Genomic DNA, 26248 nt, shown 5'->3' with positions numbered 1-26248 from the left:
AACCTTAATTGAGTGTCTCCCCTCTTGTGTCCAAGGTTCTCTGGTAGACAGTGATGAATTCAAAGATGAGTAAGACATAGTTCTGGACCTTAAGGGCCTTAAACTCTCCATGAAATACCATCAAGATTCAACGAGGGGATAGTCTAAAGTGTATGAATATTCTGTGAGAGAGGGTCCTAACCTAGAGACCAGGTTCATGCTTTTATTTGGACTTGTGTGCTCTTTTATTATGGCAGCTTGAGTAAATTAGTATTTCTGAGCTTTTATCCTATCAATTTAAAAACATTAATATAACATGATTTCCCCACATCTTAATTTTGAGGCACAGATGAGAAAGTGTATTAAGCTATAAAATTCAGTAGAAATTGAAGGGATCAATAATGATAATATATTGTTATTGTATTATATTATAGTAGGTTGACTGTGTCTACAAAGTGAAGAGTTAATTATCACTGTCCATATTACCATGGTCATGGTCATTGTCTTCATTATTGCCAACTAGGAGCTATCCCTAAACAACTCTATGTATAGATCGCTGTTTTTGCTTCCTAGGGCTCTACAGATCAAACAATGACTTTTGTCTGACTTTCCCAGGAACTTAGAAAGAATCAAGGTATTGTTTTTTCCCGCCTGAATCATTTTATTCAGGTATAACCCAGACATCACATCCTTCAATAGTTCAGTCCTATCAGACAGTGTTGTACAACTGCTGCTAAAATCATTTTCAAAACATTTTCTTCCTTCTTGCACACCTTGATATTGGCTTGCCATCACCCCCTCTTTTCCCTCCCTCCCCCCAGGAACCCTTATTCTAGTTATTGTCTCTATTTTAAATGATCTGGTTAAATGTCGCAGTTACCCAAGTCCCTTCTTGTAGTTGCATATGGCGATAGATGTGCTGGTTTTTCTCCTGAGTCACATTCAATTCAAGAGAATCACAAGTCACACAATAAGTCTCTCCTTCTGTGGAGCCCACAATAGGAGGGCTTGGTGCTAGGCTTCCCTATGATAGCCAGTGAGGTGGCCCAGGAACAATGTCCTGTGTTAGGCCGGATGGACTAAAACAAATTCAGTGACACTCATATATTTGTATGAGAGAGCTTTCTAACAAGAAGTAATTGCATAGTAGGAACACATCTCAGCCCAATCCAACTCAAGTCCATAAGACTGATATCACTCCATAAGGTCGATACTAGTCCATAAATCCTTCAGACTCACAAAGCCACATGCCACTATGCCGAAGGCAGGAAGATCACCCACTGTTGGGGGCACAGTCATGTGGATCCAATAGCAGTGGCCACATCACAAGGCTCTGTTAAGTCTCAGCCACAGGGCCTGCCAACACGCAGGTGAAGCAGAGAGAGAGTGTGGCCAGCCTTCACAGAGAAAGAGAGAGTTGTGACCTGATGGACATGCTAAACTCCGCCCACATGTTCCTACAGGAGCCACGTTGGCACAAAAAACCTAATTATTACACCTTCCTTATGAGAATTTTTATGAAAAGATGATACAGTTTGCAAATGATCCCGAGGAACAATCAATTCCTGGATCATCCACCAGAAGGCAGAAATCGTGAGAGCATACCATGATGCAGTGGTGATCACGCTGCTTGTTTGTCTGGTTACCAAGGCTAAAAAACCTTCCAGCCTTCCAATCTCCCTGAAACTCTCTCTTAGAAGTGTCTTTGCTTGCTCCTGAGGTAGCTGGAGGCTCCCCCCCCCCACCCCCAGTCTTTAGCACTCACTTTATCCTGCGCTTGTTCTTTTGTCACAGAAACTGGGGTGTATTTGAGTGACACTGGACTTGGCCGCCCTTGTATCTACAAGTTAGCGAATTAGAGGACGATGACATTCTGAGATGAGACTTGCGGGAAATCTCCTTGAGCAAGAAACAACTACTGATGTGCCTCCCTTTGTTTGCTTCCCATGATTCTCGCTCCCTTAGTTCTACAAACCGTCTTACTGGTGAAGACTTTGTCTGCGATACAATCGATTGAAAAGTGTGCGTCATCACCACAATCAATTTGAGATCCATTGATTTATCCTTGTATCCCCTGGGCTTCGCTCCTCATTGCCCTCCAACCTCCCCTGGCATCCATGGGGATCTGTTAATCTAGTTACTGCCTCTCTAGCTAGACTTATCTGTCCTGGTTTTCATAAAAGTAATATTATACCATAAAAACAAACAAACAACAACAAACCCACCAGTAACAACAAAAGAAAATGCAGATAAATTCCAGTCTTAAAGAAAGCAGAAAGCAATATAATGAGCCAAACAAATTAAAAAATGGATGAAAAGGGAAAACAAATACGATGCTAAGTTTTAAGCTAAGTACATCCACAGCAATCCCTTTCCCGATGCAGCTTGTGGACAAAACCATTCGCATATCTGGCCGTAGGGCGTTCAGTGGAGACTCTATCCATGTGAGGACTTTGAAGATTCATTTTGGGCTTTCACTGTCATCCATAGTCCTCTGCAAATGGGGCGCTTGGCATTTAAGGCCTGATCCAATTCCACCTCTGGTCTTGGATTTGATTATTTACAATCCTTGGATTACTTAGCTGCTGTACTGCTTTCATGTGAACGTAGCTGGCACATCACTTAGATGGCCGCGAGTTTAAAACAAGGGACTTCAGACATGATAGCTGGGCAGCACCTGCTTTTTTCACTACACATTGCTATTGCACCCATATCTTCAGTGATCACTTCATGAGGGGAAGTATCAAGTTGGGCCAAATCCTAAGAACGAGTGGCTCTTAAATTAGGGCTCACAATTAAGTGTGAACTCAAAATCTATTCATATATGTAAGGTTTCTTTACATTCCCGGGCCACTGTGAGCCAACGTTATCAGCTGCTTGGTCTGCTTCCTTCTTAGCTATAGGTGTGAGTACGAAAGCCCAACCCACTCCAACAGCCATTTTTGACCATGAGTCAACCTTGCAGGCGAAGGTGAAAAATCTTGAAGATGAAGGTGAAAATGCTGAATTTGGTGGAGCACAAAGCTAGAAGGAGCCTGACCCCATAGAGCTTCCAAGCAACCAGAACAGCCTTGCTCCCGACTTCTTTGACAAGAGGAGTGTGTTAGTCTGGGTACATTAGAGAAACAAATCCATAGAAACTCATATGTATAAGGGAGAGTTTTATATAAAAGGTAAGTGTACATCAAGAACACATCTCAACCCAGTGCTGCCCAAGCCAACAATTCCAACATTAGCCCACATGTCCAACACCAATCCACAAAGTCCTCTGTCTCACAAAACACACACAATGATGCTGACTGCAAGAGGAAAGTCGACAATCAGTGAGCATGTAAACATCTCAGCGCTGGCAGGGGTCTCCACACAGGTGCTCCAGCACCCAGGCTGCATCAGGGTAGGTCCATGTGGCTTCTCCTTGGGGATGTCTTGCAGGAAGTGAGCCTTGCCAGCTGAAGCAGGGAAGTGGCTAAGACAGCTGCTCCCTGGTCCGACTATCAGAAAGCAAGAGACCTGAGAACCAGAGAGGCCAGGCTCACCGAGCTATTTATCTTTCTGCACTTCAATTAATCCCACATGTTTATGGGCCAGGTTGGCACAATAAACTTTAACTATATCAAGGAATAACAAAAGAGATCTAATCCCTGTTCTTTCCAGATCCTGCAGCTAGCAGTCAAATGCAATTCCTAATTGAGACAGACGCCTTCTTGCAAATGACTAGCGTCCTTGTTTCTTTGCAGTCGGCTCCTGGAAATACTGTCTGTTGGTCCATGTTGATTCACAAGCCCCTACAGGAGCAAAATTGGACTCAGCATCTGCTAATGAGCGGAGGAATTACTTGTGAATACAATGCTGGGATTATAAGGTTCTGGCAGCCATGCCAGAATAATAAGGTCAGATGGAAAATCATACCAGTAAATATCTTCAGTGAATATCCTGTCCCAATTCCAGCGCCTTTCAAATACCATAGCCCAGCTCACTGGTCCTGCAGGAAGACTGCAGCCTCTCTTTTTCCCCCGGGGCCACCACTGACCGTTCTAATTCTGGCTGTGGGGAGATGCAGGGGGGTCTTAGGTACTACTCCAAATTTCTGTCTATGTAGTGAACCAGCAGGAGCCCATGTTTGTTCTAACTTGTAACTGAAACCCTTGTCTGTTTGAGGTTTTCTTCCCCACCTAGCGATTTCATCTGCAATCTCAGCGGTGGGGAAGTGCAGTTCATTTGGCTAATCTCACCCTCCTTTGGCTGTATGACACACAGTCATGGAAGTAGTTCAGAGGAAACAAGGGATCCCCTCCTTAGCTCACCACCTGCTGTTTAAGAGGAGCATCCTCCTGACTGTCCGCTTGTGCACTGCATCCACTTTTAAGAACACAATTTAGGGAAAGAAGTCAGGAAGATTTCTGTAATTCCAACATTGTTCTATTTTCTCAGAGATGGGTCATCTTTCTGTGATGTCTAGGCACATCCCTGGGACCAAAGGGAACAGGGTCAATCTAGTAGATGGGAGGCAGTACACATGGGAAGTGGGATATTCTGTGCAGTCCCTCCTCTGACTGGTGGGTTTGTGATCTTGGGCCAGATCTGATTGTATTTATCTGAGTGTATTTACCTGATATATTTATCCAATGCACTGGTGCCATTTAAAGTTAACTCAGAAATTAGGATGGCCAGACTGTCCTCTGACAGTGAGCTTTGAGCAGTTTGTCTCAATGTGATGGTGGATTTGGTGGTCCGACCATACTTCGAGCACATACTACTGACATAATACCAGACATTGCTTACAAAGGGGACAGATTAGGTGGGTGAGGTTGCCAGTTATGGGAAGGATTAAGCAAATATCTTGTGCTTAATGGGCTTGAAAATGATTTGCAAGACTGTTCTGGTAGAAGGGATTTCTTTCTCTTGGAATGACTTGGAGTTAAGTCCACAAAGGCTTGAGCCTAGGGAAAGGGAGAAATCAGCGGGGACAATATGTGGTATCTCATTTTTAAGTGTTCTGTGACACGTGTGAATTTATCTTGCATGCAAGAGTTTACTGCAACATGGGAAGACTTTAGACACAATAACAAACTGGACAAGGGACAGGCCAAAATGGTATTAAAAATTCCCTTTCTATTCAAGAGACTCAGCCAATGACTTGAATAATGTATTTGAAAATATCAACTCACCTGGCACAATCCACTAGTACTCTAGCGTCAAAAGTTTATTATGGTAATTTTCACAAGTCTGATTGAGCCGTTATGACATAATAAGTCAATTTCCCGGAACAGCACTGTTCTAGAGAAAAGGTGAGGTACCTATGCATTTTAAAATGTTCTAGTAGCCACAATAAAACAAAGCAACAGCAGCGACAATGGGGAAAACAGATTTTAACAATATGTTTTATTGAATGCAACACAACCCATATATTATCCTTTGAACATGTGATTCATGTTTAAAAATGTTATCACTTGTACGGCTTGTGTTTGCACTACATCTTAGAAGTCCTGCGTGTCCCTCCACAGCACACCCGGCTAGCCCACATTTCAAGCACTGCGTAGCCACAGATGATCAGCGCCTAATGGACTGGTCAGCATGGGGACCAACTCAAAGCTGCTGGAGACCTAGAATTTTTTTTTTGAAAAACAAAAAAACAAAAACAAAACAAGAAAGGACCCGTCTCCCTGGATGGTGGAGGCACTGAGTTCCGTGTGACCTAGAAGAAAGTTATCCCTTTCTGGACAAGGTTCAAGGTCAAGGCATCCATTTTTGTACCTGTAGGGGGAGCTCGTGTCCCTTCGCTCTTAAATTCTCAGCCTGGGTCTCTGAGGCAGGGCAGCTCAGAGTTCTTTTTCACCTGGGTCTGGGCAGTGGGTGTTTGGCATCTCATCAGCAGCGCTTTCGCTATCTCCGCACGTTACCGCCGCTGAAATGCTAGGACACCAGCCGGGTGGCGGCTTGAGTCTTGTGATTCCCAGGCAGTCCGGCGAAATGAGAAACAAAAGTCTTTTGTGTCATATTAATAAGCTTTAAGCACTCCCCCGGTCAAGGCCCTTGTCATCCAAGGAAGCCATGTGTATCAAAAGCCCTTATATGTGAAAGTTTGTTTTCATATCTGGCCAGCATTGAATGGGAGCCCCCTTGGCCATGTTGTAAAACAAACATGTGTTTATTTTGCCAACAGCGCTGGCAGTGGGATACAGGAACCGGGGGGCTGAATGGGAGGACCCCTTTCCAAGGAGGTGCCATTGAAAATCTTTCTCTTGGACCATTCCAACTGTCAACGGATCTTGAGTTCTGCTTACACTGAGACAATAACGGTGTCTCCTAAATAAATAAGAGAGAGGCAGGGGGGGGGGCTTAATGAAACCTCATAAATGAGACAGGGGTGGGGAGAGCGGTGGGGGAGAGTTTGGGAGCTGGACAGAAACAATTCATCTCACCAGGGCTCAGAGGCCTGCGTTTTTAAGACAGAAGGGGTGGGGGCTTTGTGTTAATATTTTTTGCACTGATAAAACTCTTCCCGATTGAGCTTCCCCTGGAATGCTGGGGCAAAAGAGGTGATGTTTTGGCCTTTTTTGAATGCCAAACGCATTTTAAAAACCAAGCCGAGAAGTATTCGTCACTCCATAGTTGATCAGCTCACCTCTCCTGATGTGTAGAGAAAATACGTAAATTAAAACGGCAGGAGGAAACCATCTGCCGCTGGAGGGGCGTGGCTTTCTTCTTCTCTTATTTGCTGGGTTTGAGCTTCCAGGACTCCATGTTGGCTTCTGAATGGGCTTCAGAGTCCAAAGGCACAGTGGCGGTGTAAGTCCTTGGTTGACAGCGAAGGGAGGTGTACTTTCTGGGCTGTTTGATTTTTAGTTGGTTTTCCCGGGACTCAAGAATGGCAGCCTGTTTTGGCTGATCTTGAGGAATTAGCAGGACTCTTTGCATGCAAATTAACAAACCCCCAGAAAACAACTTTTATAAGTGCATCATAGAAAGTTTCTAATGCAAACACTCCCCCACACGCTTCTTTCTTACTATACGGAATTCTGATATGTTTTGCTCCGTAGAGTCATATTTTAATGTGAGATTCATCATAATATTCATAAAGTTTTACAACTAATGTATATACTCATGTATAATCCAAGCTTTTCAGCACATTTTAAATGCAGTTTTTGTGGTAAAATTAGGTGCCTTGGCTGATATTCGGATTGGCTTAGACTCAAGTATATAATACGGTACATTTTTCAGTTAGGAGCATTTCATGTGCACCTTCCCCAAGTTCCTACCTAATCTTTCTTTATAAAAATTTTATTTAAAAAAATAATTTTATTGGGGGCTCATACAGCTCTTATCCCAATACATGCATTCATCCATTGTGTCAAGCACATTTGTACATTTGTTGCCATCATCATTTTCAAAACATTTTCTTTCTGCTTGAGCCCTTGGTATCAGCTCCTCATTTCCCCCCTCCCTCCCTCACGAACCCTTTTTTTCATGTCTTACACTGACCCGTGTCTCCCTTTACCTACTTTTCTCTTGTCCTTCCCCTAGGGAGGGAGTTATATCCTCCCTAATCCTTTGCTAATTGGGATAAGTTGAAAATTGTGTCCTCCCTTCACCTCTTGGACCATTTGGTCAGATAAAAAGAATCTAAGGGACTCTGGAAGGATCTTCTCATTTCCTCAGAATGCCTCACCCTTCAGAGTTTTGGAAAGTCTGCTAATCCAGAAAGGTACTGGCAGTTCAGAGACTTGGGGCAGACATATCTGCCCTGGTGCAATGTGTGTGTGTATGTGTGTGTTTAATGATATTGATTAGACAATAGATAGTACAACCATGAACAGTAGGCAAAACATATCACATTATTTAAAATTGGCCTCTCAGGATCTCTTCGTACTTGCCAATTAGATGGAATTGATCAGTGAGTTGCCATCAACCCAATCCAAACTCTCCGCCATCAAGTCAATGCCAACTCATAGCGACCCTACCGGTAAGGGTGCAGTCATCCCTGTGGGTTTTGGAGACTGAAACTCTTTATGGGGCAGAAGGTGGAAGGTTCATTTTGGTTGCCAACTGCTACCTCTACAGGTTCCAAACACAGGCATTGTTTAGACTCTTTTATAAAAAAAAAATTTCAAATGTAGGTCTTCTACCCTCGTCAGTGGCTAATCTATTTTGTGTCCAACTTCATCATCCCTACACATAGTGTTTGGGGTTAAAAACACAGTTACAGAGTGGTCCCGGAGCCTGATGTGGAGGAAGGGGTTGTTCGCCTGTGGTAGGAAACTGTGTGGAGCAGAGCTCTCTCATAGATAGGCTCTTGTAGAGTTCATGTTCGTATGCAGTGTTGCTGTATGCCTTATCACTATGGTTCCAGTTCATACAAACACAGGTTTCTCTCAAACAAAAACGTGTGCTTAAGCACATCTCTGCAGTTAGTGGAAGCTGCAGACAAGTTCTATCCATAATACATGTGTCTTCAGGAAGGAAAGGAAAGGGGTGGCTTTGAAGTATGGGGCTGGTGATGTTGAAAATACACCATGGACTGACTACCAGAGGAAAAATCACATCTGTCTCAGAGGAAGTACAACCAGAATGTTCCTTAGCAGCGAGGCAGGCAGGACTTCCTGGATGTGTTATTACGAGGGACCAGTCCCCGGAGAAGGATCTCAGGCTTGGTAACGTAGAGGCTGAGTGAAAAAGAGCAAGCCCTTCAATGACATGGCTGTAACAATGGTCTCAACGTGTAACAATGAGTGAGATGCGGGTGCAGGACCATGCAGTGCTTTACTGTGTTACACACAGAGTGACTGTGAGTTGGCACTGACTCCATGGCCCTAACAATGACGGGGGTGGGGAGAGCAGGGGGGTGGTAAAGGAGGGAAACAGGGATTTCCCCCCTCCCTCCCATGGACTCTTCATTAGACCGATTGTTCTGGGTTTAAGACGGGTTCTTGGTCTCATTTTAGTATATGCCTCTGTTAAGAATTGTCTTCATGGCTAATAGACTGCAGTTCTTTCTACCATTTGGTTATGTTCTCTGTATCCAGTGTATTTAGATCCCCCCTATTTTTTATTTTCAGAGGCTAGCATGCTGTCTGGTAGCACGGGGGTAGACTGGGGTGAATCCACCAGACCAGTCCTGGGAAAATTGCCTTTCTAATTTAATCCTGTGCTAGGAAAGTCACGCCACGTATGGAGTCCCCCAATGTGTGCTTTTAACCCCCACCAGGCTACAGGGACACATCTTGGCTATGAAGGCACCTACTCAGGTGGGAAGTTCAGTGAAATCTTATTTTGGTTTCAGTCTCCAGACCAAAGGCAGGTAGGGAGTCTACCTGCAGCGTCGAGGTGCACAGCCGTGTGGGATGGCTGTGGAGCTCTGTGAAGATGCCGTTGGACTGCAGAGGGCAGTGTGAGACTGTGGTCTGGAGACAGGTGGCAGGGATGGGCTGGCTGTTCCTAACACAGGCCACCTGTGGTATTTCAAGATAAATTATACTGGATGGGGAAAGTAGCTTATTGGATTTGCAGTAAATGTGTGTGCTTCAGCTTCATCTTAAAGTATCTTTGTAAGATATTTGCTCCTCCCCTGACCTGAAGACGTCCAGTGTTAGGACAGGCTGAGTGGAAAACTCGCACACACACACACACCCCATCACCACAGGGGTCGGTATATCATCTCCTGCAAATTCCTGTATCCACAGTTGAGATGATGCTTAGTGACTTAGCAGGCTTTGAATTTTAACTGCACGGGATGCTAACGCAGCGCCGGGTGCTGAGAAACTATTGTTTTATAATATTAGTAATACAGGCCCCTTCTAAATCATCTTTGCAATAGTAGGGAGTGTAAAATTAGGGAAACGTGTGAGTCAGTCTTGTGTTCTTCCATCATCAATAGTCATTCGTTATACTGAGCAAATAATTTCAGAAACTAGACGACACACAGCAGAAGACGGTATTGGACTTGGAGGAAGACTCATTAGCCACCTGAAATCTGCCGATGACAAAACCTTGCTTGCTGAAAGTGAAGAGTGTTTGAAGCACTCTTGGATGAAGAGTAAAGACCACAACCACCAGTGTTGCTTATACCTCACAACCGATCTAACAGGCAACATAATGATAAATGGAGAAAAGACAGAAATGATCAAGAATTTCATTTTACTTGAACCCACAATCAATGCCCAAGGAAGCAGCAGTTAAAAAAAAAAAATCAAACCATGCATGGCATTAGGCAAATCTGTTGCAAAAAGAACTCTTTAAAGTGTTAAAAAAACAACAAAACAAAGATGATTTGAGGATGAAGTTATGCCTGACACAAACTGGGTCTTTTCCATCAAATCATGTCATGAGAAAGTTGATTTAATGATGAAAGAAAATGAAGAATTGTCATGTTTGCATTGTTAGCGGAATGTTAAAGGCACACACACACACACACACACACACACACACAGATCTATTCGTAAAGAAGAAGAGCCAGAATGTCCCATAGAAGCCAAGATGTTGAGACTTCACCTTGTGTCCCTGGCTCATGTTATCAAGAGGGCCCTGTCTCTGGAGAATTATTGTTCTCCTGTGGAATAAAGTAGGATAAAAAAACAAACTCACTGCCATTAACTTGATTCTGACTCATGGTGATCCTGTCGGACAGTGTGAAACTGCCCCTGTGAGTTTCTGAGACTGAAACGCTTTGCCAGGGCAGAACACATCCTTTTTCTCTGACAGCTGCTGGTGGTTTTGAACAGCTGACCCTGCAGTAGGAGGTCCAATGTGCTGCCACTACACCACTGGGGCTCCCCGGAAAGTAGAGGGTCGGTGAAAAAGAGGAAGACCCATCCATGAGGCGGATTCACATCATGACCACAGCAGGGGGTTCAAAACACCAATGATTGTGAGGATGGTGCAGGACCAGGCAGTGCTTTGTTCTGTTGTCTACAGAGTCACTGGGTGTTGGAATCAACCCAGCGACACCTAGCGACAACACCACGCACAGAAGCCACAGCAGTTCATTGTGGAGCGTGTCCCTCAGACACTGTCTTTGTGTGCTCAGAGTTGTCTGAATCGTGTCAAGTAGGGAATGAGCTTCATAGAGCTTGGCTGTTCTCGCAGAGACGTGATGTACGTACGTTCGAGTCAGAGTGACCTGGGTTAAAATCTGACTCTCTAAGCCACTAGCTACCTCCTCGGTTTCTTCCCTGGGGTGGTTGAAAGAATGACGATAGTAACTTCCAAACCCGGCAGTATTCGAAGAGATACTATTTGAAAGTCAAAAAGGATTGTTACTAAGGTTGCAGGTCACAGGTGCATGGGTCGACTGCAAGCCGACTGTGTGTCTACGTGTCTCTGTGATTAATGGATGACCGCAGCCACACACTTGCCTTTGTCTTGGTAAGGAGTGCTGGTGGTCTGGAGGTTGTGCTGCTCACTACAGACAAGGTCCACAGCTCCGACCCCCAGCTGCTGTGGGAGGAACATGAGACTCTTGACTCCTGTGAAGAGTTACATGCTTGGGAACCCACAGGGGCAGCTCTACTCACAGGGGCGGCTCTACCCTGGCCTGCAGGGCCGCTGTGTGGTTGAATTCACTTGATGGCAGTGAGTTTTTGAGGAGCCGCAGAGGGTTACTTAAAATTTGAAAGGTCCAATTTAAAAAAATGCTTCTCAAGGGATCTAGCAGGCCAGGTAATTTCAAGGCAAAGAAGTGGGCCCAGAAGGTTGCAGGGACTGTTTGGTGGACATTAGAAGGAATAATCTTGATCAATTTTCTTGGAGGATACAGGGCCATGACATAGCTTATTATGAAAATATTTAAAAAATCATTTTATTGGGGGGCTCTGACAGCTCTTATCACAATGCATCCATACATCCATTGTATCAAGTACATTTGTACATATGTTGCCATCATCATTTTCAAAATAGTTCCTTTCTACTTGAACTCTTGGTATCACTCATTTCTCCCCTCCCCCCTCCCTTGCTCATGAACCCTTGATAATTTATGAATTATTTTTCATATCTTACACCAACTGCTGTCTTCCTTCACCAATTTTTCTCTTGTGCGTTCCACTGGGAGGGAGTTATATGCAGATCATTTTGATGGGTTGCCCCTTTCTCCCCCCACCTTCACCTTCCTCTCCTGTATGGCTACTCTCAATATTGGTCCTGAGGGTTTATCTGTCCTGGGTTCCCTGTGTTTAGAGATCTGATCTGTACCAGTGTACATGCTTTGGTCTAGCCAGATTTGTAAGGTAGAGTTGGGGTCATAATAATGGGAGGGAGGAAGCATTAAAGAACTAGAGGAAAGTTGTGTGTTTCATCAGTGCTACACTGCACCCTGACTGACTCATATCTTCCTTGTGACCCTTCAGTAAGGGGATGTGCAATTGTGCACAGATGGGCTCCCCTCTGTACTCCCCCTCATTCATATTGATTTTATTTTTTTGTTCTGGGTATTTGATGTCTGATACCTGATCCCATCGACACCTCATGATCACACGGGCTGGTGTGCTTCTTCCATGTGGGCTTTGTTGTTTCTTAGCTAGATGACTGCTTGTTTATCTTAGATGCGATATCTTTTGATAGCTGTGCACCATCAGCTTTCTTCATCACATTTGCTTATGCACCCATTTTGTCTTCAGTGCTCATGTCAGGAAAGGTCAGCATCACAGATTGCCAGGTTATTAGAACAAAGTGTTCTTGCATTGAGGGAGTATTTGAGTGGAGACTCAATGTCCATGTGAAGCCTTAATACTTAACAAATAAATATATGTACATAGATGTATTTCCCTATCATTATATATAAATATATTTACATATGTACAAGCCTGTGTTTAGGCTTCTAGAAATGTCCTTTGTCTCCGAGCTCTTTCCTCTATTTCTTTTTTACTTTCCTCCTGTCCAACTATCATGTTCAGCCTTTATTCAGGCTTCAGTAATTCCTCACAGCTACATTGCCCTTGATCAAGCCCTACCAGGCATCCTATGCCCTCCCCACCACCAATGTTAGATCACTTGCTGTTCTTTGTCCCTGGGTTTGTTGACACCCCCATTATGCAGACATTTTAAGAAAACAGAAGAATGCATTGGTGAGCAAAAGGTTAGGAATGTTATGTTGAGGAGATATTTTCCATCACAATGATACACTTGCTCATTCTTCCAGGTCGCCAGCATTGTCCTAAGAGAATTTCATTGGAAAAATTTACCTCAGGGCCCTGACTTTGCACTTTCAGAGTTCTTTTCACACTCTAAACTCAGAGAATATTTTAAAGGTGCCAGATTCCCTTTCAAATGCCTTGAAGATGCCCCAACTGCTGTTTTGACATTGTGTGAATTGAAGAGAGAATTCTTTAAGAATAATCAGACAGACAGAACCACCGCCTCCAGATGTGTATAAACCTGCAAGGAAGATGTGTCAGAAACATTAGCTTCATGGTTTGTGTAAGAAATCTTTCTCTTTTGTGCGATTTTGTAGCACTACTTTTTGATTTACCTTCTCATGTGTAATGCCCAGCACAGGGATTCTGGGTCGGGACTCTTGAGATGCCATGATCAGTACTGTCATTCAGTCCACAATGATTTATGGAGCATTATGAGGGTATTAGGCAGTGAATAACATCCACATTCTCTTGATGGTTCTCTTGTCCTGTGATAAGACAGATGTTAATCTCTTACTAAGTGCAAGCCTGAACTTGATAGAAAATGCAGCAACATGGAAAGTAACAGGGACCTGGTACCCAAGAATAGCTTCTTCCAGCTCTGCAGCCCTTGGAAAGTCACCGGTTCTACGAGCACACACCACAGGCTGGTGGCAAGAGCTACATAGGCTAATTCCTGGAACATAGACAATCTTTTGAGTGTAGTGTCAGCATCAACACCTGTTTATTATTATTGAGGGTGATGAACTTTAAGAAGGAGAGTTGTAGGATATGGCAGAAATAGAAAGTAGCATGATAGATGGGACGGTCCCCCTCTAAGAAGGTAGAGAATGTGTCACAAAACAAATTGGAAGAAAAAAAAACAATGAAATAGATTGACATGATTTTATGGATTGATTTCCAAGATACACAATTAAGGATAAAATAAAAGAGACCATACATTTTAGGTAAAAATGAATATCTATCTATCTATTTGTCTATCATCTATCTATCTATCTATCCTTACCCATAGGTATTTTAAGCAGGAGTCACTAAGAAATTTGCCTTTGAGATTGTGGTGGGTAGGATGGACAGTCTGAAAAATTGAAATTGCAAAGAAGCATATTTGTGGATTATTTGCAACAGAATGAAAGTGAACACTTTGTCACTGCTCCAGTTGAGGGATGCGTCTATGCGTACTTTTGAGCAGGGTGTGGGAGGTAAGTTGCACCAGCTCATGAAAACCAATGAAACATATTGCTCCCTGTGAGTTGTTCAGGTCTTTTAGTAGCTTGACGTTAACTATGGTGGAAAACTTTGCACCAGGGAAATCGGCAAGTTCTAAGACTAGGGCTGCCTGTCTCCCCCTGGACCGCTTCTTGTATAAAGTTTACCAGGACACCATTACTTGTATTGAAGTATTTTACAGGGGCGGGTCGGGGAAGTCATGAGTAGTTCACACAGAATTCGGCTGGATCCAGGTTTTCCTTACTCACAGTTATTTCTCAGATCCATTTGAAAATCTGGAAGGAGAAGCAACAGATACTACCAAAGTCTTGGATTCAATGTGTGCTTTTGTAGAAACTTGACCAAGATGGAAAGAGCCAAATTACAACCACTTCCTGGAGGACAAATGGAATAGGGAGGGGCAGGGTGAGAATGCACTTTTTGTTTCCTCATGTTTCTACTATATGAATATATGTAGCAGAGAGGTAGTTAAGCAAAATAACTCTTACCAGTGGAGCTGGAGACCAAGCGTCACTACTGGAAAGGCTCAACGGTGTTAGGGAAGAGCGTCATCATTGTGGAATGTGGGAATAAGAAGACACAGAGCATTCAACTCCCAGCCTTCTTCCAACCCTGTCGACATTCAAGCCATCAAAGCCCTCTCTCATATTCATTGAGTTACCTCACTGTAGAACAGGTTCATTTTTCTCTTCTTTGGTTTCGTAAAAGCCTGTTCTTTGAGGCGGGTGCCTTCAATTTTATACTTGAACAATATTGTGCTCATATTAAGCGAGTATAAATACCCATTGACCGAGTTTCCTCAGAGTTAGTATAATGAGAGGGAAAGCTGAATGCCTAAATAGAGGTAGTGTTTGATCATTTCAAAAGGTCCTTTCACTTATCCTCAAACTTTCAGTATGAGTGAGGGGATATCACTTTAAAAAACATCATTTATTGGGAGCTCATACAACTCCTATCACAATCCATACATCCATCAATTGTGTCAAGCACATTTGTACATTCATTGCCCTCATCATTCTCAAAATATTTACTCTCCACTTAAGCCCTTGGTAAGGACATTGCTTTTAAAGGACATTCTTAGAAAGTCATACATTATACCTTAGATAGGGCTGGTCCCTGGGGTGTGACAGTTACATAATCGCCTGTCAACTTGAGCAAAGGGGTAGAGTCTAGTCATAGCCAACGATGCTTCTGTGTGGGCATTGCCTTCTCCTGAGGGTACGGGGAACTCCTGTCTTCCTCTGTGGAGGCAGAACCCACACTCCCTGCTTCACATTCTGTTGACAAGCCACATGAAGCTATGTTGATGGCAGCCAGAGCCCTGGAGCTGGAGGAGCCATCTGGAGAACCGCGCCAGCACTGAGATGCTCCCACAAGGTTTTTCACCCACTGCCCTGTGATCCTCCTGCTTGCAGCATCATTGCATGAGCTGCATGAGTCGATACACTAATTCATGTACTTGTATCAGACATATGGGCTAATAACGGACTTCAGGGGTTAGTATCAAACTTATGGACTTGATCTGGACTGGACCAGGATATTTTCTTAATATACAATTACTCTTGGACATAAAACTCTCTCTTATGAACATATGAGTGTCTCTGGATTTGTTTCTCCAGTCAACCCAGACTAACACACCTGGAAAAGTTGAAAATGTTTGCAATTATGTTTTTAGCGTTATTACTTTCTGTGAACAGCTGCAGCAGTACATTGACAAGCAACTGTTGGAAATATAACTGGATTCAGAAGAGGACATGGAGCAGAGAATATCGTAGCTGACATCAGATTTGGCTAGAAGCGAATACCAGAAAAGATGCTTAGTTGTCTTTTTCATTGGCTGCGTTGATCACAAACTATGAGAAACATTGTGAAGAATGGCCATTCCAGAACACTTCACTGGCTCATGCAGACTCTGTATGTTGACCAACAGACAGTAATTTGAACTGACCAAGGTGGCACAACATGGTCTAAAATCAGGAAAGGTGTGATTCAAGGCCGTATTCTTCCACCACACTTATTCAATCTGTATGCTGAACAAATAATCTGAGAACTTGAAGTTAAAAAAAGAAAGCACTTTAGGATTGGAGGAACAAGCTGTGATATATGAACGACTCAACATTTACCGAAAGCAAGGAGGACTCGAATCTGTTGATTGCTGTTGGAAATCTAAGTCTACGGTCTTCAGTGTGAATTGCGATACAATGTGAAAAACAAAAGTCCTCACAACTGGATTAATAGACAAGATCATGATGAGCGTAGAGAGGATTGATATTGTTTAGGATTTCCTTTTACTTGGATCCATAATCAATGCACATGAAAGCAACAGTCAAGAAAGACAACAATATATGTCATTAGATAAATCTGCACAAGTCCCCTTTTAGAGTCTTAGAGCAAAAATGTCATTTTGAGAAGAGGCCAGTACCTGTAAAAGGACATCATGCTTGGGAGGGGCTCACTGAAGAAGAAGACCTTCAACAAGATTGATCGACACAGTGATGGCAATAACGCACAGTGATGGCAATAACGCACTTATACATAATGACATTTGTGAGGATGACATAGAACTGGGTGGTGCTCCATCCTTTTGTACACAGTGTCACTATGAGCTGGAACCAACTCAATGATGCCTAAAACAGCAACGGTCGCTTTATGAGGTGGTCTGAGGCAGAGGCTCATAACACAGTCCCCGAGGGTCCCTGAGTCACAACCAAAATGTGACTGATAAATTATGTATTGCTAAAGAATCCATTCACATGATAAGTTGGACGACCAGACTTTAAGGTGGAAAATGTGAAGCATTTATTGATAGTACTTGTTGAGTTGGTCTAATATTAAATTATTCCTGTTGAACTTTGGTATTGTGGCAAAGACGGCTATCCATAAATACTTGTAAAGTGAATGGAAAAACATATCCTTTTCTCAACCACATTTCTGTGAGGCCAGGTTTTTGTTTTTTTCTTTAGATACCTCAATCAATGAAATAAATCTCAACAGTTAATGTAGAAAAAGATATGAGCATCCAGCTATGTTTTAGTAAGCCAGACAAAGAGATTTTCAAAAATCTAAAACTCTACTATTCTTCTCATGGATGAATTTTGTTTTAGTAACTAGTTTCTTAAAGATAAAAATCTTTTGGATGCCACTGAACAGTTAGTTTATGGTTCCCATTAAAAAAAATAAACTAATGAATGTTTACAACATGAGCACAACGTTTAATTTCTGAAAACTTGGCAGTTTGAACTCAATCAGTGGATCAGTGAAAGGAAGATTTGCTGACAGGCTCCTGTAAAGATTAAAGTCTAGAAAACCCCGGGAGATGGTCTACTCTGTCCCATGTAATTGCCGTGGGTCAAAATGGACTGGATGGTACCCAAGGACAACAATATGATAAAGACAATAGCCATAGCGCACATCAATATGAGTTCCTTTGGGGACTTCAGTTATTCCTAAGAGAGTGAAAGGGTCCTTAGACTAAAAGGCTTGAGAATCTCTGGATGTCCCTATTACCACTGCCTGCATAGGAACTGTTGGTTGGAGGTGGACAGGGAGGTAAGTGTAAGCACCAGTCCTTGGACTTGAGGGAGGAGGGGAAGAGAGCAACAGCATACAGACCTCTGAAGACGAATGTCAAAGAAATGATCAGGAATGGGAAACTGGGTTTTAGTGAGGAAAAGGGACTTTTCTAGAGATCAATGAACATAGGTGGTCCAGAAGGAGCTCATGAGAACCCACATTCAGCATTCAACGTGCTGAAGGAGAGTCTTCTTATGCCACGATGGTGCTGGGAGTGATTTCAAGGATCACCTGAGCACCCTGTCCTCTGTGGGCAAGTTCACAATCTCTCTCTCTCCAAACACTGTACAGACTCTCAAATACAAAGTGACTCAGCCACAGATTTAGTTAACTCTCCTGTTGGGGAACCTCAGCATTCCCCACCTATGTGCTCAACATTAATAAGAGCACACTGGAAGCTGAGCAGGTCAATGTCATTCAGAAAAACATGTACATGATTCCATGGTAGAGCTCTAACTTCACAAGCAGGAGACCTGTGTTTCATACCAATTAGTGTACCTCATGAGCAGCCACCAGGCATCCGTCAGGGGAGGCTTGCAGGTGTCCACAGTGTTAAACAAGTCTCAGTGGAGCATCCAGACTCAGAAACACGAGGAAGAAACGCTTGGTTATCCCCGGAAAATCAGCCTAAGAAGACCCTATGAATCACAATGGGTTGATCAGGACCAGTTATTAGGATGGCACAGAGCTGGGCAGCTGGGTAGCATTTGCATGTGCTACGCAAGGAGTTACAGTGATTCAGGGCGGACTTCCCAGACGCTAACCACAATTACGGCTACTTCACATTTATTGAGCATGTACTGTTTCCAGATCGTTACATGGGCCCACCCCGTGTTTGACATGAGAGGTCACCATGCGGCTAGAGGAGAGCACTCTGCATTCACAGCTGATTAGTGTTCCAGTGTCTGGGGCGGGGTGAGTAGGGGGTGGGAGTCAGCACAGATGCCATAGAAACATGATTGTTTGGGATGCAACAGGAGCATGATTGTTAGTGACGCAGAGAGCTGCGCAAATATGCTCACTTCTTTCTTCCCAGCCTTGTTTACTTTGAAGAACAAAGCAAAACATAATATCACAGATCAGCCCAAAGTCAGGATTTTCAATCTGGGGATATATAGTTTGAAAAACCTTGTAGTTTAAAGGCCAATGTGAAATATTCTTATTCCCCCTTCTTCTATGTCGAGGAAAACAGAGACTTTCTTAATGAGTTTTTGCAAACTTTTCTGATTTGATTTCAGTAAGAAGCTGGGGGAGGAACTCTGGCACTAGCAGAGTATGTCCTTGTGACGTGCTCTACTGAAGAATCACAGCTATTTTGTTTCTTCAGTTTCACTGGCCTGTGAGGCAAGCATTTGTTTACTTACGATCATTTCAAAGCTACAAAAGGTCTGGGTGACCCCAAGATTGTTCCTTCTGGGCTCTTTGTGGTTGGTGCCTGCCACACCCACCATGAGCAAGAGCTATGCAGGGCCTTTGGGAATTGTGGTTATTTGAGCGCTTCCAACCGGTTCTTCCCAGTTCTGTCCGGGCCAAGGAAGGGTAACCAGAAGAGATTTGAATTTGGTGAACCAGAATGATAAATTGAAGGAGAAAAGTATGGGTGGATGCTTTGCTGGAATCACAATCTCTCTCTCCGAAAACAAGGACAGCCTGTACATGGCGTAGCAACCAAGTCTCCTGAATGGCTGAGTTAGAAATGATGGGATCCTCATCAAAGATGGTGGCCTAGCATGTGGCTTTGAATATGTGTTGACCTTCATAGTCCAGATGGTAAAAATACGGCAACAATCCATATTGTTGATCTCCTATATGAGGCTCCTGAACCAACTCACTACTCCTCTTCTAAGTCTCCTAGTCCAAGTTTGTGACCTGGAATTTTCCCTTCAGGTTATCACTTGGCTTCACTCCTCCAAAAACACCCAGTCTGTTCCAATTTTATTTTGTTAGCTATGACTGAAGCCCAGGTAGTTCTTACCTGCCTCGACATTGTCACAGTCATTGAGCAAATTAACTTGGTCTCATGAGTTGGTTCTCTGTTCAGCATGTGCCCATCACCTGCAGTGGGCACTCAATCCTCTCCCACTCCTGGAGTCGTCTCTCTATTCCAGTTTCCTCACCAGGGAACCCGGCATTCCTATCTAAGTTTCTCACATTAAAGTTTCACTATCTTGTGTCTCACCTCCTGGCCTCCAGGTTAGTAGTTGCTAACAAATGACTGCTCCCCAGTTTGGCATTCTAAACTGTGGGGGAAAACCTAAGGTGTGTACACGTTTCATTGCTTGGATGCTAAAGGGAAGATTAGAAGTTTAAATCCCAAAGGCGCCCCAGAAGATACACCTTGGCATCTACTTCTAAAAAATTAGCCACTGAAAACTCTGTGGAGAATAGTTTGACCCCTTTCCTTCACCTGAATCAGAGTCAACTCGACAGGAATGAGTAAGCGACCAAGAGGCTCCATAGAAGTACCTCTTTGGTCCAACAGAGAGCCTGAAGAGAGACCGCGATTGGTGTGCCCAGGTCTGAAACTCAATTACACTAGTGTACTGCCACCTATTTTAGCTGTTGACATGGAGTGTCTCCATCTTTTCTTCCCGCACAGAGTCAATTTGATTTCTGTGTGTTCCACCCAGAGAAGTCCATATGTGAGATAGTTAAGCTTATTGTGCCAACCTGGCCGATAAATGCAAGTGGGGTTAATTGAAGGGCAGAGAGATAAATGGCTTAGTGAGCCTCACCTTTTTAGTTCTTAGGTCTCATGCTCTCTGATGGTCAGACAAGGGTGCAGCTGCCTTTGCCAGTTCCCTGCTTCAGCTGGCAAGGCTCACTTCCTGCAAGACATCCCCGAGGAGAAGTCTCATGAACCTACCCCGATGCAGCCCTGGGTGCTGGAGCAGCTGTGTGGAGACCCATGCCAGCGCTAAGATGCTTACAAGTTCATTGACTTGGTTTTCCTCCTGCAGTTGGCATCATAGTGTGCGTTTTGTGAGATGGAGGAGGCGTTTGTAGATTGGTGTTGGACATATGGGCTAATGTTGGACTTGTGGGATTGGGTAGCACTGGGTTGGGATGTTTTCTTGATGTGCATGTACCCTTTATATAAAACTCTCTCTTATAGATATGAGTTTCTGTGGATTTGTTTCTCTAATGGACCCAGACTAACACAATATACACAGTCACCTTTCATGTTGCTGGAAAAAGATCTTTATGATGAAGTAGTTGGTTTTGTAAAATCCTATCATCTGACCTCCGCTTTCATTTCTATCACCCAGGCCATATTTTTCAAGAAATATTCTTTCCTCTTTGTGTTCAACTTTTACATTTCCACTGCCAGTACTTAACGATGTGCCGTAATGGCATGTTTGATCAACTTCAGGCTGAAAATGTTAGTAATATTCTTTGATTTCTGCATCGTTAGCTTTAGTGGCTGGTGCATAAATTTAAATAATCATTTTATTGACTGGATTTCCTTCTATGCAGATAGATATCATTGCTGATGTCAGATGGATCTTTGCCGAGAGCAGAGAATACCAGAAAGATGTTTACTTGTGCTACATTGACTGTGTAAAGGCATTTGGCGCTGTGAACCACAGCAAACTATGGCTAGCCTTGAGAAGAATGGGAATTCCGGAGCACTTAATTGCACTCATGTAGAGTTGGTACATGGATCGAGAAACAGTTATGAGACTAGAACAAGGGAATGCTATATGGTTTAAAAATCAAGAAAGGTCTGTCAGGGTTGTAGCCTATTGCCATATTTATTCAATATATTGCAGAGAAAGTGATCAGAGGAACTGGATTATACGAATAAGAGCGTGGCACCAGGATTGGAAGAAGGCTTATTTCAACCTGTGACATGTAGATGACATAACCTTGCTTGTTGAAAGTGAGGAAGACTTGAAGCACTTGCTGAAGAAGTCAAGGATTGCAGCCTTTGATATGGATTACAACTCAGTGTAAGGAAAACCAAAATTCTCACCATGGAGCCAATAGCCAATATCATGATAAACAGAGAAAAGATTAAAGCTGCCAAGGACTTCATCTTGCTTGGATCCACAATCAATGCTCCTGGAAGCAGCAGTTTCATTAGGTCAGTGGTTCTCAACCTTCCTAATGCTGCGACCCTCTAATCCAGTTTCTCATGTTGTGGTGACCCCCAAACATTAAATTATTTTTGTTGCTACTTCATCACTGTCACTTTGCTACTGTGATGAATCAGGCACCCCCTGTGAAAGGGTCCTTTGACCCCCAAAGGGGTCGTGACCCACAGGTTGAGAACCGCTGCATTAGGTAAATCTGCACAGGAACTCTTTAAACTGTTGTAAAGCAAGGACTTCACTTTGAGGATGAAGGTGTGCCTGTCCCAACCGTAGCATTTTCAATCACTGCATGTGCATATGAAAGTTGAACACTGAATAAGGGACACCGAAGACAAACCGATGCATTTGAATTCGGGTGCTGGCAAAGACTATCGAAAGTGCTACGGGCTGCCCAAAGAACAACCAAACCAGTCTTGGGAGACGTATAACCAAGATGCTCCTTAGAGGCAAAGATGGTGAGACGAAGTCCTTTTGAAAGGCAGACAGAGCCCTGGCAAAGGCCACCATGCTTGGGAAAGTGGAAGGGCAGCCAAAGCGAGGGAGACCGTTACTAATGGATTAACACAGTTGGCTGCATCACGGGCTGAAATTAATAACCACGTGAGGACAGCACAGGACCAGACAGCATGTCAATCTCTTGCATCAGGGTCCCTATGAGTAGGACCTGACCCGGTGGCACCTAATACCAACAACAGGGCCGCCTGTGGGTTTGATTTAGTGTTATTTTCCTGTAAACAAGCCATGTTAGAACAACAATTAAGCACACAACTAACCTAAATGCTTGAACCCACCGAGCGGGCTCCACTGGAGAAAGCCCTGCTCTTGGAAAGGTTACAGCCTACAAAACCCAACAGAGCTGTCCTCCTCCGTCCCTCCCAGTCACTGTGAGTCAAAGGGATGAGACGAGACTGAAAACGACCACCTTTCTTATGCATGCTGCTTTAAACAGTTTTATTGCTTTGAAAAATTATTTGAATGACACAGATGAGTCAAAAGGGGTCCAGTCAGGAACGTGAACAGGAAAGGGTTGAGTATCTGGCATACCGAATCCTGAATTTCGCCAGCAGCTTGAATTCTCTCTTCCGGACACCAACGGAAATGAAGGGGCAAAAGCCATCAAATAAGGTTCAGATAATAAAGGACCTGTTGGCGAATCCCCCTCTCTCCATCTGTGGTCCTAGTCTTTAAAACAGAAAATTAATTTTGAAGGAAACACACAAGCCAAGGGGGGCAGGAGAATAGAAACTCATTGTTCAACAATTGACTACAACTTGAACACCCCTATTGCTCCCCTGCCCCAAGGTCAAGAAATAGAATGTGTGTAACTTGTACAAAATACAACAAAGCAACCTTCACTTATACCTCTACCCCTACCCTCTATGACTACCCGGCAAATCGACTACCACCGTAATTTTTAGGACAATAATTTCCTCACTTTTCACCTTAGCAAGTATTTCTGAACACTATAGTTTGGTCTTGTTTATTTTCTTTTAAGTCTTTCCCAAATGGAATAATACAATATGGCTTCACCTGCTAAACTTTATCATGTCCCTTCCTTCCACTCTATGCTGTCACTCCCCCAGGGAAATGCAGTCTATGAATCTTAAGAAGGATCGTGGTAGCATTTCTACTTAGAAGACTGAATAATGAGAAAGAGTAAACGAGTAACCATGATCCTTCACAAATGTCTTTGGCTTGGAGGCCATCGCTCTGGGAGGGTATTGTCATGAATGCAGCATTGCTGGACTTAGTACTGATGGAGGAATGTTCGTGGGAAGGGCTTTCGATTTCACCTTCCCAGAAGCTTACAGTTCTTAAATGCAGGTGCGTGGCAAACAGCAGTGTGCGGTGTCTCCATCCTTCCCTTTTCTTCCTCTACACGTCCTGGTGAGGACACAAGAGGGCAGGTGGTCTTCTAGGGTCGCCCAGAGAGACAGAGGCAACAGGAATGTGAGTTGGCCTTCTACTGACTTGCGTCTGGCCTTCTGTCCCCCGTGGGCCCCGCCTCTTTCTGGTGGAGGCTGTTGAAAGACGGTGATGGATGGCTCGTCACAAATAGTTTTCCATTGACCAAAGTGCACATGACTTTCTCAGAACTGCTTTGAAATGCTTTTAGAGCAATATGGAGCATGGATTTCAACAACAATTCTCCACAGCTGCAGTCAAACGGCGGCGACCCCGGGAGCAGCTGGGCAGTTGTTTTCAACATTTTGTACTTGCTGTTTCCTTAATGGTCCTGTCAGAAAGTTCTGGATGGCGCTGTATAGTGCGAGGGAATGAGGCCAGCACAGAATCTTCATTCCAGACCTTGATGCAAAATTTGGCAAATACTTGTCCCCAGTTTTTTTTTGCCAGCTTGTGTTCTCTCAGAAGTATCCTGACTGTGACCCCTCTAAGCTCCGTTCCCCCAGTAACTCCACAGGCGGCAGTGTTTGCCCGGGGGCAGCTTTGCTTAGTGAAGGACACCCTCAGAGAAAAGTCAAGACTGGGAGCTGCGGTGTTGCCAGAAGATTTCATCAGCTCCATGACCTTGACTCAATATCGTCTGGCCATAATTTCCATTTCATAAAGTATGGCAGTTGAGCAGGAGAACTTAGTTGGCTTGTTCTAGAAGGAATTAGAATGGTAATTCAAGGTGAGGAATTGGTTATAATAATAGATGGACACACTTGTCTTAGCAGGCCTGTGTTCATATGAGACAAAAGGATAGATAGAATAAGGTACCCCAGTGGTTAGGCTCTTGGCTGCTAATCAAGAGGTTGGCAGTTCAAATCCACCCAGAAGCTGGACAGGAGCAAGACTTGGTGATCTGTTTCCTTAAAGGCTGCAGTTAAGAGAATCCTCTGGGATTCTTCTGCTAGGGCACATGGAGTCACTGCGAGTCAATCAACCCAGCAGGACTCAGCAAAGAATATCTCTGTTGGAAACCAAAGCCAAAATGCTTTCCAAATAAAGTCTCTCCCACAACGAACAAGTCTCCCTCCCCGAGCTCCCATGGGAATGCTGAATTGTCACTGCAGGAGCTCGCAAGGGCTGCGGTTACGAAATCACACAGGCTGGCTGGCTTATCAAGGCAGAACTGTCTTGGCTCACAGGTTTGGAGGCTAGAAGTCTGAATTCCTGTGTTGGTCAGGTCGTGCCCTCTTAAACGTCTCTAGGAAAAATGTCCCCAAACTTAATCTATTACCCCCCTTTCCGAAAACAAAACAAAACAAAACAAAAACTATTACTCAGCCCACCCTGGCCATTAAACTCTTCTGCGCCGAAGCACATAGCCCAGGATCAAGTGTAGGTAGGTCTTGTTTTGGCAGCTCCCCCTCCCCCCTCCCCAACCCACTGGATCTTGTCAGTGCCCCCGCCCCAGGGGGTGGCACCACCCACTTGGGAAAACCCTGCATCTGGAGGAAGTTCCTTTCTTGTCTGCCCACCTCGGGTTTCTGTAGCCTCAGCCATGCCTTGGCTTGTGGATGCATCTTCTCCTTGGCCAGTCTTTCGCCATCTCTCTGGTTCTCTTAACTTTTTAAAATGAGAGGACCATTCAGCTGGATCATGACTCACTGTGCTCTGGCTTAACCTGATGCGAACTTAAGGGATACTACTCTCCAAAGACTTTATTTTCACACGCGATCCCCTCACAGGTTGGTGGGGGTGGGGTGGGGAGTAGAGATGAATGTGTGTGTGTGTGTAAAGACCCCAAACTAAAAGACAGACCCAAAAGCCATCAGCATGGAGTTGATTCCAGTTCATAGGGACCACACAGGGTTTGGGATACTAAATATTTTAAGAGCAGACAGCCTCATCTTTCTCCTGCAGACTTCCTGCTGGGTTTGAATCACAGACCTTGTAGTCAGCAGCCAACACGTGACCCACAGCACCACTGGACCTCCTTATATAAAGATCGAACTGCAACAATATTCTTTGTGGACAACATTCCACCCCGAACTGTTATCAGCAGGTTCTTCATTTTCCTTCTGCCAGTTTTCTGGTTTTCCTATAAAAATATGTATATGTCCCTAAGAGGAAGGTATGCTAAGCTGGGTTGTGCAGAGAAACAAAATCAGTGAGACTCATATCAAGAAGCAATCTTATATCTAGAAGGCATCCCAACCCAGTCCAACTCAAGTTCATCAGTGCAATGCTAGCCTGAACCCTCTTCAGGCTGATGTAGCTACAGACCGATGATGCAGAGGGATGAAACGGAAGCAGGAAGATCAAGGCTGGTGGGTGCAGAGTCATGTGGATCCAAGG

The sequence above is a fragment of the Tenrec ecaudatus genome, chromosome 17, assembly GCF_050624435.1.
Source record: "Tenrec ecaudatus isolate mTenEca1 chromosome 17, mTenEca1.hap1, whole genome shotgun sequence".
NCBI lineage: Eukaryota > Metazoa > Chordata > Mammalia > Afrosoricida > Tenrecidae > Tenrec > Tenrec ecaudatus.
Note: the sequence above shows the minus strand (reverse complement) of the source record.